This window comes from Globicephala melas, chromosome 12 (genome assembly GCF_963455315.2).
Source record: "Globicephala melas chromosome 12, mGloMel1.2, whole genome shotgun sequence".
NCBI lineage: Eukaryota > Metazoa > Chordata > Mammalia > Artiodactyla > Delphinidae > Globicephala > Globicephala melas.
In genome coordinates this window covers 8,675,470-8,690,678 of record NC_083325.1, presented here as the reverse complement: position 1 = coordinate 8,690,678, position 15,209 = coordinate 8,675,470, and the positions used below count along the sequence as shown (strand labels likewise).

The 15,209-nt window shown below is 45.7% G+C and overlaps 1 protein-coding gene across 9 annotated transcripts in view; it reads left to right on the top strand.

Moving 5' to 3' along the window:
- The first annotated feature begins 6,353 nt into the window (after positions 1-6,353).
- Positions 6,354-15,209, top strand: part of INPP4A (inositol polyphosphate-4-phosphatase type I A) — a 130,934-nt gene continuing 122,078 nt past the window's right edge. For 3 of the 9 annotated variants that reach the window (XM_060309948.1, XM_060309951.1, XM_060309947.1), the window contains exon 1: positions 6,354-6,636. The gene's annotated coding sequence lies outside the window, so the exon portion shown is untranslated. The remainder of the gene's footprint in view (positions 6,637-15,209) is intronic. The other 6 variants (XM_030838872.2, XM_060309949.1, XM_060309950.2 and 3 more) reach the window with 2 other exon arrangements.

The following is a 15,209-nucleotide window of genomic DNA, read 5'->3' as shown; positions in this document are numbered from 1 at the left end:
ACTTTTGGTTTTATTGATCTTTCTATTTTTTCTATTCTGTATTTCATTTGTTTCAATTCTGATCATTATTATTTCCTTTCTTCTGCTTTTCTTGCGGGGGGAGGATTGTTACTTTTCTAATTTCTTAAGGAGAAAGGTTAGGTTACTAATTTTAGGTCTTTTTTTTTTTTTTTTTAATATAGGTGTTTCCAGCCATAAATTTTCCTCTTAGCACTGCTTTAGCTTCATTCCGAAAGTTTTGGTATGTTGAGTTTTCACTGTAATTTTTCTGAAAATGTTTTCTCACTTCCCTTTTGAGTTCTTTTTGACCCCCTGGTTATTGAGGGCTGTGTTGTTTAATTTCTACCTACTTGTAATTTCCTTTTGTTGTTGATTTCTATTTTAATAACACTGGGGTCAGAGAACATACTTTATATGATTTCAATCCTTTTTAATTTATTGAGACTTTTTAATGGCCTACCAGTCTATCCTGGAAAACGTTTTATAAATAACTGAGCAGTATGTATGTATGTTCTGATATTGTTGGGTGGAGTATTCTATGGATATATGTTAAGTCTAGTTGGTTTATAGTGTTGTTCAAGTCTTCTATTTCCTTGATCTTCTGCCTCATTGTTTTATGCATTATTTAACGTAGAGTATTGACATCTTTAACTATTACTATTACACTGTCCACCTCTTACTTAAACTCTGTCCGTGTTGTCTCCTGTAATTTGGGTCTCTTTTTTGGATACATCGTCTTTATTGTATCTTCCTGATTAACTGACCCTCTTAGAAAATGTCCCTCTTTGTTTGTAGTAATAGTTTTTTTGTTTCAAAGTTTGTTTTGTCTGATATTAGTATAACCACAGTAGCCCTCTGTTGTTTACTGTTTCTATGGTATACTTTTGTCCATCATTTTACCATTGACCTATTTGACCTTTAAATTTTAAGTTTGTTTCTGTGGACAGCACATAGTTCAGTCGTGTTCTTCTTTTTTTTAAAAAAAAATCCATCTGCCAATCTCTGCCTTTTAATTGGAGCATTTCATTTATTTATATTTAATATAACTTGTGATAAGGTAGGACTTATATCTGCCATTTTGCTCTTTGTTTTCCACATATTTTATGTCCTTTTTGTTCCTCTCTTCCTCTATTACTGCTTCTTTTGTGGTAAATATGTATGTTTTAGTATACTACTGATATTTTAATTCCCTTCTTTCTTTTAATGTTTATATTTATATCTATATCTGTGTATATCTGCAGTTAGTGTTTGCCCTGGGAATTAAATTATCATCTTAATTAACTTAAATCAATCTAGTTTGTATTAATACCAACTTCATTTCAGTGGTATATACAAACTTCACCCCAATTAAGCTGTTTTCTCCCCACTCCTTTGTGCTATTGTTATTATACACATTGTATCCTTTTTATATTATGAGCCCATCAACACAAATTTATATTGATTGTTTTATGCAGATATCTTTTAAATCAGAGAGAAGAAAAGCATTTCAAACTGATTTTTACCTTTAGTTTTTATTTATTTGTGTGAATTTGAGTTATTCTTTAGTGTCCTTTCATTTCAGCCTGAAGGATTGCCTTTATTATTTCTTATAGGATGGGTCTGCTAGCAGTGAATTCTCTCAGTTTTTGTTTATTTGAGAATATCTTATTTCTCCTTCATTTTTGAAAGAGAGTTTTGCTGAATATAGAACTCTAGGTTTACAGCCTTTTCCTTTCAGCACTATGATTATGTTATTTTACTTTCTTCTGACCTCCATGATTTCTTTTTTTTTAAAAATAAATTTATCTATTTATTTATTTTTGGCTGCATTGGGTCTTCATTGCTGTGTTCAGGCTTTCTCTAGTTGCGGTGAGCAGGGGCTGCTCTTCATTGTGGTGCGCAGGCTTCTCATTGCAATGCGCAGGCTTCTCATTGCAGTGGCTTCTCTTGTTGCGGAGCACGGGCTGTAGGCACACAGGCTTCAGTAGTTGTGGCTTGCAGGCTTCAGAGCTTGGGCTCAGTAGTTGTGGTACATGGGCTTAGTTGCTCTGCAGCATGTGGGATCTTCCTGGACCAGGGCTCGAACCTGTGTCCCCTGCATTGGCAGGCAGATTCTTAACCACAGTGCCACCAGGGAAGTCCCTTACCATGATTTCTGATGAGAAAACAGCTGTTAATTTTGTTGAGGATCCCTTGTACTTTATGAGTTGCTTCTCTCTTGGTGCTTTCAAGATTCCTTCCATCTTTGGCTTTTTTTTTTTTTTTTTCATCTTTGGCTTTTGATAGTTTGATGATGCTGTGTCTAGGGTGAATCTACTTGAGTTTATGCTAGTTGGAGTTTATTGAACTTCTTGGATGTGTAAATTAGTGTTTTTCATCATACTGGGAAATTTTTAGCCATTATTTCTTCAAATATTCTTTCTGACACCATTGTAAAGCAGTTATACTCCAATAAAGATGTAAAAAAAAAATTCTTTCTGTACCTTTCTCTCTCCTCTCCATCTGGGACTTCCATCATGTGTATGTTGATATAGTAGATGGTGTCCCATAGATCTCTGAGCCTCTGTTCATGTTTCTTTATTCTTTTTTCTTTATGTTCCTCAGACTAGGTTATATTAATTGACCTATTTTCAAATGTAATTCTTTCTTCTGCCAGCCCAATCCTGCTGTTATACCCCTCTAACAGATTTTTCATTTCAGTTATTATACCTTTTAAATATAGGATTTATGTTTGGTTCTTTTTTTATAATTCCTATCTCTTTTTGATATTCTCTTTTTGTTGCTCTCATACTTTCCTTTAGCTTTTTTATTTATTTATTTATGGCTGTGTTGGGTCTTTGCTTCTGTGCAAGGGCTTTCTCTAGTTGTGGCAAGCGGGGGCCACTCTTCATCGCGGTGCGCGGGCCTCTCACTATCGCTGCCTCTCTTGTTCTCTGCGGAGCACAGGCTCCAGACGCGCAGGCTCAGTAATTGTGGCTCACGGGCCCAGTTGCTCCGCAGCATGTGGGATCTTCCCAGACCAGGGCTCGAACCCGTGTCCCCTGCATTGGCAGGCAGATTCTCAACCACTGTGCCACCAGGGAAGCCCTCCTTTAGCTTTTGATACGTGGTTTCCTTTGGTTCTTTGAATATGTTTATGATAACTGATTTAAAGTCTTTGTCTAGTAAGTATAACATTTGTGTTTTCTCACGGACATTCTATTGACTACTTTTAAGCCTCTGTCCTTTCCTGTTTCTTTATGCTTAAACTTTTTGTTTGAAACTGGACATTTTAAATTACATAATGTGGCAATTCTGGAAATCAAATTTCCCTCTACCCCAGGGAAAGAGAAGAGGGCCTTTTGTTTGTTTCGTGTCTCTCCTGGGATAATTCTATAAAGCCTGTATTCTATGTCATTTGTAGCCACTGAAGTCCTTGCTTGGTTAGCTTAATTCCTATCTTTTTATTGATATTCTTTGTGTAAATTGGCTAACTGTTATACAAAGATAGTCTCAAATGCTGGGACCAATACGTCTTCTTTTTTAAAAAAAATTTATTTATTTACTTTTGGCTGCGTTGGGTCTTTGTTGCTGCACATGGGCTTTCTCTAGTTGTGGTGAGCGGGGGCTACTCTTCGTTGCGGTGCATGGACTTCTCGTTGCGGTGGCTTCTCTTGTTGTGGAGCACTGGCTCTAGGCACACGGGCTCAGTAGTTGTGGCACACGGGCTTAGTTGCTCTGTGGCATGTGGGATCTTCCCGGACCAGGGCTCGAACCCATGTCCCCTGCATTAGCAGGCAGATTCTTAACCACTGCGCCACCAGGGAAGCCCTCAATATGTCTTTATGAAGGGGCTGTGTGTGTATGTTGAGGCATGTCTTCAGTGTTCGGGCAGGCAATTTACAACTCTGCCTGAGCCTTCATTTCTTGCTTGCTCAAAGCCTCAAGGTCAGCCAGAAGTGAGAAATTATGGCCTTCTTAAGTCTTTCCTGGACATGTGCATAGTTGTACACATGTGTGTCCTTTTGGATTCCAAGAAATATGTCGGGTCTTTCCAAAGTTCCCCCATTCTTTCCTTTTAAGTTAATTGGTGAGTCTCTTGCTAGCTCCACCTGGTATCACCCCCTTAGGCAGTTGCCCTGTGAAATAATTGCTGCCGATTGCTTTCACCAAGTGCTCTGTGGATAGGGCCAACTGCGCCAAAGAAGCACTGAGTCAGGTCAATTAAAGACAAGCCCTGAGAATGGAGCTTCTCCATTAAGCTGCCAGGCCAGTCACATAGTGAAAACTCCTTGGGGATAGGGCGTTATGAGGCACTCCAAATGCTTTTTTGCGCCTCCTTTTTTGCGAGGCCACTGGGTTTCACAGCTACTATGGCAGCAGGGCTGTTAGTTTTCCAGGCTACATATATTCTCCAGTGAAAACACATGTAAATATATTATGTTTAATGGCTCCCAAAGAAATTCTCATGTAGGTTGTTTCTAGTCCCCAAAACAGCACTGCTTAGCTCTTAATTATCATATATAGATGATCTAAGTCAGCTTACTTATTGTATATAGACAATCTAGGTCCACATGTTTATCAGAATCCCTGGAGGGCTTGTTAAAACACAGATTGCTTGGCCCCACTTTCAGAGTTTCTGATTCAGCAGGTCTGGCATGGAGCCTGGGAACTTGCATTTCTAGCAAGTTCTGAGAGGATATCAATGCTGTTGTTTGGGTATCACACGCTGAGAGTTTCTGAAGGATGGGGATATTTTCCCACAAGCACACTTCTAGGATACTTTCTTCTATCATGTTGTGATGCTTAGGGAATGCATAGTACCATATTTACCAACAAACCTGGCTCCTTTTTCTCTTGATAATGTTCATTCTACAGTGAAATTGGGGCCCCGTTCCTTGCTGCACTGAAATTGTAATTGATCTTTATAAGATTAACCTGAATTACACAACAGTCAAGTGACAAATGTTATTGGAAGCCTGATTCTCATTCAGTTTGTTACTATGCTAAATGAATGAATTGTTGAACTTTGATGTCTATTTTTAAATGTTTGTGAATTTAAATTTGTTACTTTTTTTTAAAGCCAGTGATTGAAAAACTCTCTTGGCTTGATTAAAGTTATCATGGCCATAAAATGTATTGTCTGAACACTTTTGAGAATGAAAGGGGACTTATTAATAATTTTGCTGGGTAAAAGATGTAAACTGGGGTTGTCCCAGCTAAACCAGGTATATTGGTCACCCTAATTTTAGAAAATAAGGTATAAAATTATTTTTGCATTTCCACAAGTTTGTTTGATATTTTGGATTTAATTTTACACTAGGGTTAAATTTCTGTCAATATTTCTATCCATTTATCTGAAGAAATAATAGAAAGCTTTTTGTTAGTAAATTAGTTTTCAGAAGAGAAATAAAAAAGTCAGAAAATAAATTAAACTTTAAAAAGTTTCATATTTACTTATTTTTATTCCAGACTGTTGTCTGCGTTTGGTTTTTGTGACATGGGGAAGCTCAGCTCTTATTCTAAATATTAGAGAATTTTTGTTTAATTTTCATTTCTTACAGGTTAATCTTTTCTTTTTAAAGTAATTTATAAATGTTTGTTTTTATACCTGAGGGATGTGAGGGCCAGCTGGGAAGGGTTCTGGTTTATTGAATTAAATTAGTTTTCATTCAAGAATTTTTAAGAATTTTTTTTCTGACAAAATTTAAAGATGAAGATTAATGTTTATATTCAGTCCAGTATTACCCTTGCTCAAGCAGAAATATTAAGGTTTAAAGTTATATTAAAGTGATTTTTCTTCCAAAACTTCTGACTCTTCTATTTCACATCCCCCCGCGCCCCCGCCATGGAAAAATAGAACTTTGGGAGAGAGGTGTAAGGAGCTGATATTTGGTGAGAGTCTGTAAATGTATATTTATACAGTATGCCAGGACAATCTGGAAGGATGTTAGCAGTCTCTGTCTTCTTGCTTATCTGTTTCTTCAAAGTATGATTTTAATTTTTGCTTGTTTCTGGGCTGAATGTTCAGTTTCCTAAACTTCGCCAGGGGACTGCGTAGTCCGCACCCGGGGAGCGCGGTCACCGGAGGGCAAACGGCCGGAGCGGTTCCCGGGTCGCGACTCTTCAGGAGTCTTCTTCCTCAGGGATGCGTCGGGGCCTCCAAGCCTCAGTATTTGTGAGGGCGAAAATGCCATCGTCCAATTAAAGTGCAGAAGTTCAAGAACTCCTTGCAGGCGATTCGATCACAGCTGAGAGCTGGTCTTGCAGGAAGCCGAGAGAAGTCTGCGTGAGCAGCCGCGGAGGAGGACCGGCCGGGTGGGGTCGGCCCAGACCGGGGCTCGTGGAGCGCGCATGCGCGGCGAGGGGGCGGGGCCGGGGCGGGGCCGGCGTGGCCTCCTGAGCGGCGGCGGCAGCAGCAGCGGCAGCAGTAGCAGCAGCAGCAGCAGCAGCAGCAGCCTGGGCGGCGGGTTTGGCGCTGCAGCGCTGGTGGCAGGTTCGCGGCTGGGGTGGGCGCCGCGGACCCGGACAAGAGGACGAGCACCTGGAGCCCGGCTGCAGCCCACGACTTTGCGACCCAGCGGCGGCGTTGCTGCTGCGGGGCTCGGGCGCGCGGCCCGGCGGGACCGAGGACGGCGGGACGGCAGGGCGCGGGCGCCGCGGGCCGGGACGCGCCAGGTAGGTGGGCCTGGCCGGGCCGGGCCGGGGACGACGCGGCGGCCGGGAGCCACCGGGGACCTGGATGCTCCTCGGGCGGAGCGGGGAGCGGCGGGGCGCGGCGCGCATCCCGATACCCGGCGCGCCGGACGCGGAAGGCGCCGGCGGTTGTCATGGAAATCGTACAGCTAGCGGTTCCCTGGTGGTGGCGTCTTCGGAGAATGATCAGACCCCGGCGAGCCCTAGCAGGATGACGCCCCGGGCCGCCTCGGGCTGAGGGTAGCGGGCGGCGGGGAGCCGGGATGCGGGACGTGGCGCCCCCGAGGCCAGGTCGCGGCGCCTGCTTGGTGCGTCTCCAGGGCTGGATCTAGTGACTCCAGACGCTGAGGCCTCGGGGTGTTTCGGGTGTAAACAGAACCGGGTAAAAATAAACATACACCTCGGTGTAGGCCCCCATCCTCCCAAACTCTTCCCTTTTCTGCCGGCCCACCGTCCCCGACAACAGTTCTGGCATCTTTGCTTTTGATATTTTCTTTCTTTATGGCTCTGCTAGTCAATGAATTGAGGCCTGGGAAATCTGCAGGGGTTTGTGACTGTCTCCTGAAAAGCCAATCATGAATGTGTAGGCCACAGGAGATTGAAACACTCAAAACGCCAACGGTGAATTTACGTGTTTGTGGGCGAAGGGAGCGGTGATGGGCTCGGCTCTCCCTCCCCTTGTTGCCTGCCCTGTGACATTACATAATCATGTATTCCTCCTGCCCCGACTTCATCCCTAACGACAGATCATAAAAAAATATTCCTCTGGATAAGAAAAAAGTATAGGCGGTTGTAAAGCCCATCTTCTTGTGTTTTTGCTTTGCCACTTAATGGGTTTTGTGTTGAGAGGCTGCAGAAGAGTCGAATTTGATTTGCCACCTGCCCCTTAAAGGGGCATCTAAACCGAGGGAGTAGGAGGCGGGGTGGCAGTTTGAATGTTGCAGTGAGATTCTGCCTGATTCATCTCTGTTCACAGTGGATGGGGCGGACTGTGGGCAGTGGGGTTGGAGAGCGAACAGGCTGACTTGGATGTGAATCTTGAATCTGCCAGTTGCTAACTCTGGTTCTCAATTTTCTCATCTCTGGAAGGTGAGAACAGAACCTACTTTGCTGAGTTTGTTTTGGAATCTAGATGCTGTTGGCATTGGTAAGTGCGCATAGGCTAACTATAGATTGTCCTAGAATTAAGCCTAATTTTTCTTTGATTGAAAACAGGTTTTCTTTAACAGGAATTTTGTCTTTGGATTTAGGCTACGGCCTTTGTTTGGGGGGTCCTTTGCTGAAATGTTTACTTCTGGAAGAGTCAGTTCACTGGTTTCTTTGAAGAAAGTTGAGATGATGGTGCCTGTGTGGGAAGGTCAGTGTGGTTGTTGTGTTGGAGGGCTGGTGTCAGGAGACCGCGATGCTGTCGGGGGGTGGGGGGTGGGGGGCGGCGTTGCGTGCGAACTGGAGCCCACAAGGCCTGGTTCCCTGTGGTGTCTTGCGAACAAGCCTCTGTAACAACAAGCCAGAGTTACATTTACAAGGAGGGTTTGCCCTGAAGACAGGGCTTAAAGGAATAAATGCTGGAAAAATACAAAGAGAAAGGAGGGCTGTATTTCTACTGAGCTCAGTGGTAGAATTAGTTGTACTAATTCCACTAGCCGGTTTACTTATCCAACTATTTTTCATTAGGCTTATGCTGTCTCAGAGTGTTTGTCTGCTCAGGTGCAAGTCCTGCCTCCCAGCTAGACGCAAAGGCAAGGGTAGACATTATAACTCATTGTTTTTGGAAACTGTATATTTTGTTGTATTGCTGTTAGACTTAATGCCATTAGTAAGTAAAAAAAAAAAAATCAGTTTAAGGGAAGGATGAAATCAAATAATATACATAAGAGGTTGTAAGCTGTAAAGCTCTAGAGAGACAGGTTGTGTATGATAGAACTATTGACCGTTCAAGTCCCGTTAGCCAGCTGCCTGCCTGGGAGCATTCTCCTCAGCCAGCAAATCTGCAAGGGCACCAGAGGAATGGAAGCAAAAGAGTGTGTGGGACAAACTGATCCCCATCCCATGGCTTAACATTTCAAGAATCCAGTAAGACACAGTAGAGGGGGAGACTTTGGACCAAGACTGTTTTATCCTGGTTTCTTATGAAAAACTTCTTTAGAGATTATGTATTCCAGGAAGGGTCCTGTAGCATCATCAGCTACGCACAGTGTCAGGATGCTGTGGCTTTCACTGAGGGAAAAATAGCACAAATTTGCAGTGAAGAAGCCTTGATTATGTTGTTGCTGCTTCTGTGGAACTTGGTTAACGAGCTAGTCTTGAGAGATCCTTCAAAACAGCTTTTTCCAGTGTCCTGGAACAGAAGCTCTGTGAGGACAGCATATTCTAGGGAGACCAGTAGTAACACCAGGGTAGGCCTGCTTCATTTTGTCTCTCTGTGCTTTTAAGGAAAATACCATTGTGAACTTAATCCCCAGGAATTGACCTGTATTTTTCTATGCATATGCATACCTTGCTCTCTTAAAAATTTTTTAAAAAAATATACTATTTCAGATTCACTGAAAAGTTGAAAGAATAATCCAAAGAATCCCAAGATATCCTTTACCCAGATTCTCCGAATGTTGACATTTGGTTTATCCTCTCTCATATTTGTGTGTGTGTGTGATTACTTTTCTCTGAAATGTTTAATGTTAAGTTGCAGACTTGATACACCTTTACTGCTAAATACTTTATTGTGTATTTCATAAAAACAAGGACATTCTCTTACAAAACAACAGCATGATTATTAGAAATCAGGAAATTAAATGTTGATGCAACGCTATTATTTAATCTACAGGTCTTTTTCAGATCTCGCCAGTAGGCCACTTTAGAGCAAAAGGAAATCCAAGATTCTGTGGTGCCTTAAACCATCCTGTCTCTTTAGTCTCCTTTAATCTGGAACAGTTCCTGAATCTGTCTTTGTATTTCATGACTTTGACATTGACGTCTTTGAAGACAACTGCCTGTGTTTTGGATAATGTCCCTCCCCTTGGGTTTGCCCGTGGTTTCCTCCTGCCTAGATTCATATTATACACTTTTGGCAGGTGTGGCACGGGGCGGTGCTGCAGCCGTCTTAGCGTGTCTCACGGTGGGAGGCATATGCTGTTGATTAGTCCCATTCACTGGTCCTGTCATCACTTCATTAAGATCCTGTCTGTCAGATTCCCTCACAGAAAGTTACCGTTTTTCCCTTTGTTGTTAATATGTATCTCATAGTAAGATCACTTGAGACTGTAAATATACTGTTACTCCTCATACTTTCACCCACTAGTTTAAGAATCCATTGATGATGCTTACCCAGATCAGTTACGATAGTTGACAGATGGTGATTTTCTAATTCCATGTTTCTTTCTACGCTTATCAGTTGGAATTGTACTAAAAGGAAGAACTTTACTTTCTCCCTCATTTACTCTTTGGTTTAACCATGTCTCTGCACTCATGAATGAATTCCTGCTTTATACAATAGATTATAGTTTGTTATGCTCATTACCCACTTTTCTGCTTAAATTGTCCCAGACTTGGCCTGCAGAAGCCCCTTCCAGCTGGCCCTCCTGTCCTTTTGATGTGTTCTCATCATCTTTGAGGACTTCTTTACTTTCTGGCACAAAACCTCCAAGACTCAGCTTGTACTTTCCAGCCCTGGAATCAGCCATTTCTCCAAAGAGTCCAAGTTCATTTTAGTGGAGAATGATACTGAAAAACCCAGATCTGGGAGCTAGGTGTGCTCCTTGCTGCTTCCAGGCCTTTTCAGTGGACAGGTGTTCTCATTGTAAACATAAGTGGAGACACGTCATAGAAAATTTTCTCTGCTTTACTTTTTAAATTTAATGCTATGTCCTGGGGATCTATATGCACTGACATGAAAAGTTTGGTCTGTATTCCAGAGTGTGGGTGTACTGTTATTTCCTTAACTGTCCTTTATTGATGGACTTTTAGGTTGTTTCCAATATTCTGCTCTAAAAATAGTGGGGAATCTGTGAACCACGTCATTGTCAACACAAATATTTCAGTCTCCTGGATCCCTCGAAGTAGAATTTCTGGGTTAAAGAGTAATATTAAATGGATAGCTTTGCCACATTGCCCCCTCACCCCTTCCAAGAAGCTTTATCACTCTGTGCATTCGTCAGTGTGTGGAATTGCCTCTTTCCCTTTAATTTGGCCAACACTGAACTGAAGAGTATAAATCTTGTTAATTTTTGCCAATCTAATGGATAAAGAAGACACTACTTTTTAAATTACATTTCCCAAATTACCAAAAATATTGAAAACGTTTTCTTGCCAGTTCATATTTTAGCTTCTGTGAATAGCCTGTTCATACCTTTTGACCATTTTTTCTTATGAGGTTATCTTGCTGGGCTGTGGAAGGTACTATAACTTCGGACTTTATTCTCGGCAGCCTTTGATGTCTCCTTTAAGGGTGATGCATTTTTCATCCTAAAGGAGAAGGAAACTAACATATCTGAGCACCCCTACGTTCCAGGCCCTGGGCCAAGCGTCCATATGCGTTCTCAGCAAGGTCCCGGGAGAAGGCCAGTGGTGTTGAGGGGGTGGCTGAGGCGAGGCATGATAAAGGCACCACCTGGGGGTGATTGTAAGTGGTTGAACCGGCAATCAGACCCGGGTCTGTCTGGATCTAGTGCCGTCTCCACGAAATTACGTAGCTTCCTTCACAGGATTTTGAAATGAATGCTTTATGTGTCAGCGTGGATGTGAAAATCAGTTACCTGGAGTCCTCAGTATCAACAATTTCTGTCTCAGTAAAGGGCTTTTTTACTCAGTCCTGCTTGGTGAACATACACATCTCTCAAAACCATCTGTTTTATTCCTGGAGCTATTGTGGACTCTGCAGTCAAACTTCCTGTAGGTCTTCAACTGGCTGTGTGACTTTGGGCGAGTGGCTTCATCTTTCTGTGCCTGTTTTTCTCACCCGCAAAACTGGGCTGATGGCAGCAGCAAACCCAGAGGCTTTGCTGGGGGCTCGAATGAGTTAATACACGTCAGGTGTGTGCAATGGCGCCTGATGCCTGCTGAAAACCCAGGGGATGTACTTTAGGATGAGTCTATATGGAAAGCACGTGTGGGAGGCCGCGTGGAACTAGCACAGCCTCTTCTGGTTGGGTTTAATCTCTTAACCATCCCTTTTGTCATGACCCGGCCGGGAAATGGGAACCCAGGGCCCCTGGGTGCTGTGTGCTTGTATCCTCTCTCTGCAGACCTTGTTTGTGCCCTGTCATGGGCCTGCCAGCTAGCCCAGTTGGCCCTTCCTCTCTGCCCACAGCTGCTGACCTGGGACAGCTGAGACACTGTAGGCCTTTCCGTGTGCGGTCTGCTCAGTGGGGGTCACTTGGGAGGGTCTCAGAGGCAGGCAGTATCTGGTGGGGAGGGGCATGCTCTGGGGATAAAGAGGAGGTGTCCATTTTCTGGAATGGGGTCAGGAGAACAGACAGGTGTCCTCTGGCCTCCAGGAGGAGGGGAGGGGACCACTGGAGGGGCCAAGCGACCAGCTCCCCTCAGCTCCCTTCCTCAGAGCCTGTCCCTCAGACACCTATTCTTTCTCCTGACCTCGAGCCCCTGCAGCGCCCCTTCTCTTATGCTTGCAGGCAGGACTCTGAGGTCTCCTGAAACCCCCGGCCTCCCTCCCTGCCCCATGCCTCCACCAGTGCCCTTGAATGTCTGGCATCAGCGGCTGTTACAGTAGCTGCCTGATAAAACTCACTCCAAGATGTGGAACTCCTTTCCTTCCCTGTCCTGTGTTGCTTGCATTTCAAGTGGTGCATTCTCTAACCCATGAATTAGAGCTTTCAAGACGGATGACCTTGGTGTGCATATTCTGGGAGAGCAAAAGAAATGCATCTAGGCAGGTGCGTGTTTCTGAGAGAACAGGTCCTGTTAGGAAATGAGGATACCCAGTTCAGGAGTCTCCCTGGGGTTATGGATTATGGGGCGGGTCAGTTGGGGTGCTTTTGGCTGCCAAGTCAGCAATGAGGACGTTTACTGTCTCACAGACCTGGAGTCCTACTCTAGCAGCAGTTTTGAAGTTTCATCGAGGACCTCGATGCTTCATCCCAGGGTCAGCGTCCCCGCAGTTATGAGATGGTCCTTAGCGTCAGCGAGACTGCGTGAAGGAGACACGCCAGCCAGTCCCCAGCCACAGGGTCTGCCTGTCCTCCCTCCGGTCTGTGGGAGCAGTGAGCATCATGTGGCCTCCCCGGACCCAGAACAGGAGGCTGTGGGCCGGCTGACTTAGGAGAGCTCCTCCGAATGTGGCCCCCAGACCCGCCGCATCAGCACCACCTGAGACTTGTCCGAAACGCAGTCTCAGGCCCCAACCAACCGACTGACTCAGAAACTCTGGGTTGGGGCCCAGCGATCTGTTGCGAAACAAGCCTTCCAGGTGATTCTGATGCAGGGTCCAGTTTGAGAATTGCTCCCTTAGTCTAATCAAGACCACCCCCCCACTCCTCAGCTGGATATGGAGCTGGTGCTTCCGGAATCCAGAGAGGACAGTTCCCAGAATAGGCGGACGGGAGGGAAAAGTTGGGAGGTCAGCCCACAGTGTCAGCCGAGGGGCGTGCAGAGCGTTTAAGGAGCCTGTGGGCGGCTTTGCCCTCCTTGGCCCCCTGCCGCAGTGTATGGGCCCAGCTGAGTGTCCCAGCTCCCGTGCCCGCAGTCTCTCCAGCCCCTCTGAGCGGGGCCCATGCCCTCCCTGCAGGACTCGGCACTGAAGGGGGCCGCGTTGGGAGCGCCGGCCCCAGCTTCTCTCTCTGGCCCAGTGGGGATGGGGTGCGCGGGCCCTGCTGGCTCACTTTCCTAAGCGTGTTCAGGTGTGTGGGGTTTGCACCTGCTGCTACTTCTCACTCAATTAGGAAGAAACAGGGAGCAGTACCGTTAGGAGGGGCTTGGGGAACGCGGAAGGAACGGACCTGGAGGGGCGGCAGCCTCAGGGACTATTTATAATGGTAGTGGGGTGCGACCTGCTTTATCGTCCCCTTTCGGAGGCACAGCCTCACCTTCACGCTCAGGTGGAGTAAAACAGCCGCCTCCATGGTGTGATTCGTGGGATCAGACTAGCCCACTGTTCCAGACCTTTCCTGGAACTAGAGAGCCGAGGTATTTCTAGATTTTCTTGACTTTGCACGGCTTTCAAGGTTCATCCTAATACACAAAAGTGATGTATGGGAGCCTCACGCTGAGCGCCTCTGCATCGGTTCTGACGGCCCAGGAAGGAAGGGCAGCCCAGGGGGAGGGGGCCTGGGGAGGGTCCAGGATAGTGTCTTCAGACGGCAGTGGTTTGTGACATCAATTTGAGATTGTAACCGGCATTAAAAATGTTTTTGAAATAAAATAGAAAATATCCAAGTATATTTCCTACAGGGAGGGTAAGCATTTTTTGATCCCACAGGTAGTGACTTGCACGTGTGTGTGTGGGTATTGTCACGGTGTGATTTTTTTCTTCCTGTGGGTTTTTTTCAAAAAGTATTAAATCCGAGGGTTGAGCACGGGGAGGAGGGGGCTCCGCTGGACGTGTACGGACAGACACGGGGTCTTTTGCCGGGGAGGGGGCCCCGGGGGGGGTGCGTGTCTTACTCCAGGTGGAGAGCCACGGATGGGAAACGAGAAGGGCCTTTTAGCGGTGTGGGCCGGGGGAGTGGAGCTGGAGCCCCAAGGACAGCAGGGAGGGGTCTGAACTTCCTGGTCTCACTCTGGTTTACTGTTTGTGGCGTTTGACCACCTGGACCAGATCCTCCTGAAGATGTTGGGGGTCCTCAGCCTGGCCACTCTGAGACTGGGGAGGCCGTGGCAGGGAGTGTGTCGACTTTTCAGAGGTTTAAAATGTGACTCTGGACGCCTGACCCATCCTTCTGACAGGGCGGATCAGCATATGGTGACCTACAGAGGGAGGGCGGGGAAAGGGGATAGAGGTGGAGACAGATGTGGACAGGTGTCTGCGTCTGGCTTGTTTGACGGCTGGCCCCACTGTGAGCAGTGACAGGACAGCTCCCACGTCGCCCTGGCTGCCGTTGGGACGGGGTGATATGCATTGTTTCACGCCGGGGTTAGTCTGGTTTGTGTCACAAAGCATACGCAGTAATGGCTTCGGGATGTCAGTGTCTGTTTTTTGAGGGGGGCAAGTTGGATTGTGGGAAGAGAAAGTGCTGGACAAGAACCTGAGTCAGCTTTCTCGTGTGTAAAATGCGGAAGGTGCCTGGCTCACGGGGATGGGGGCGGGTGCTGTGTGGATTAAATAGTATTGATACAAGCAGGAGAGGTCTGGGCACTGCAGCTCTGGACCAGTGCTGCTCCAGGGAAGGTACCGTCTCTCAGGAGGTCCGGCGTTTCCCCTCTCGACTTTGCAGTCTCGATTACCCTTTTTCCTACTGTGCTCCTGTTCTAAAAAGTGTATTCAAAAGGCTAGAGTGCATCCCATCTCTCAGTCCTTCCCAGGTCACCTCTAAAGGGAAATGCTGCAGAAGAAGGAGATCTTGAGAGGTAGGGGACTGCCGGCAAAGGTCAGAGGAGAAGGATGTGGG